Below are 2,136 nucleotides of genomic sequence, written 5' to 3'. Positions count from 1 at the left end.
CACATATCTAATCACATAGCTAACCACATATCTAATCACATAGCTAACCACATAACTAACCACATATCCAATCACATATCTAGGTACATATCTAAACACATATCCAATCACATATCTAATCACATATGTAGTCACATATCTAATCACATAACTAACCATATATCTAATAACATATTTAATCACATATCTAATCACATATCCAATCACATATCTAATCCCATAACTAATCACATATCTAATCACATATCTAATCACATATCTAATCGCATATCTATCCACATTTCTAATCACATATATAATCACTTATCTAATCACATATCTAATCACATATATAATCACATATATAATCACATATCTGATCACATATCTAATCACATATATAATCACATATATAATCACATATCTAGTCACATGTCTGTATTTTGCGGATAAAGATGTGCAGCGCATGCGCACGTTGTGTGAACTACTGAAGTCAATGAGACAGGTGAGGGTCATTGGCCAAGAAAACCCTACACCCTAAACCCCTAAAACAGTTGAGTGTCTGTGGTAAAGGACAAGGTTTAATAGTCGCTCAACACTGAAACCTTCGCACGCAATGACCATACACAAATAGACTATACAACAGGTGAATTGGCTGCCTTATTTATATTTAGAGATATAAATAGAACAAATACTATAAATAGAATATGTATAGACAACTAAATAGTATAATAGAGAAGTAAAGGGGAGACGGGTGAGCAGTACAGAAGGAGGCTGGATGCAACCCAACACAACAGTTACTCAGTGATGTACTAGAATATGTATAGAGAACTAGATAGTATAATAGAGAAATGAAGAACAGCTACTCAGTGATGTACTTGAATATGTATAGAGAACTAAATAGTATAGTAGAGAAATGAAGAACAGGTACTCAGTTAAATAATGAACAGGTACTCAGTGATGTACTTGAATATGCATAGAGAACTAAATAGTATAATAGAGAAATGAAGAACAGCTACTCAGTTTAATAATGGACAGGTACTCAGTGATGTGCTAGAATATGTATAGAGAACTAAATAGTATAATAGAGACATAAAGAACAGGTATTCAGTGAAATAATGAACAGGTACTCAGTGATGTACTTGAATATGTGTAGAGAACTAAATAGTATAATAGAGAAATGAAGAACAGCTACTCAGTTAAATAATGAACAGGTACTCAATGATGTGCTAGAATATGTATAGAGAACTAAATACTATTATAGAGAAATAAAGAACAGGTACTCAGTGAAACAATGAACAGGTACTCAGTGATGTACTTGAATATGTATAGAGAACTAAATAGTATAATAGAGAAATGAAGAACAGTTACTCAGTTAAATAATGAACAGGTACTTAGTGATGTACTAGAATATGTACAGAGAACTAAATAGTATAATAGAGACATGAAGAACAGTTACTCAGTGAAATAATGAACAGGTACTTAGTGATGTACTAGAATATGTATAGAGAACTAAATAGTATAATAGAGAAATAAAGAACAGGTACTCAGTGAAATAATGAACAGGTACTCAGTGATGTACTAGAATATGTATAGAGAACTAAATAGTATATTACAGAAATGAAGAACAGTTACTCAGTGATGTACGTATACAACACAGGAAACCCTCATACATACGAAATGAGCCGTGAATGAGGAGGGCCTGCACATATAGATTGGTACGTATGTGGACAATTAGGGATATACATATTACCAAAAGTATTATGTTATAAAAGGTATTGTAGGTATTATCAGTATTATAAGTATAATAAGTAATATGAATATTGTCAAGTATTACAAGTATTGGATATCAGTATTATAAGTAATATACGTATAACAAGTAGTATAACCATAGCAAGTATGTGTTTTACGTGACAGTACCTTTTGGTGGCAGCCAGGCGGTCCATGAGCGGCCATGACGCACGCACATTGTCAGCGCATTCGGTACAGCTGCCACCCGCAGGTGAGGTGTCATGAGTCATTTGCTAAAAGATGATATAATGGGTTAATGAGCATATAGGAGATCCAAATAGGTTTATGCATGTGTGTAAATATTAAACTACATATATATATATATATATATATATGTATGTATATATATATGTGTGTGTGTTTATA

The sequence above is a fragment of the Sphaeroforma arctica genome, assembly GCF_001186125.1.
Source record: "Sphaeroforma arctica JP610 unplaced genomic scaffold supercont1.1930, whole genome shotgun sequence".
Taxonomy (NCBI): domain Eukaryota; class Ichthyosporea; order Ichthyophonida; genus Sphaeroforma; species Sphaeroforma arctica.
The sequence above is the reverse complement of the archived record's forward strand: the minus strand, read 5'-3'. Positions refer to the sequence as shown.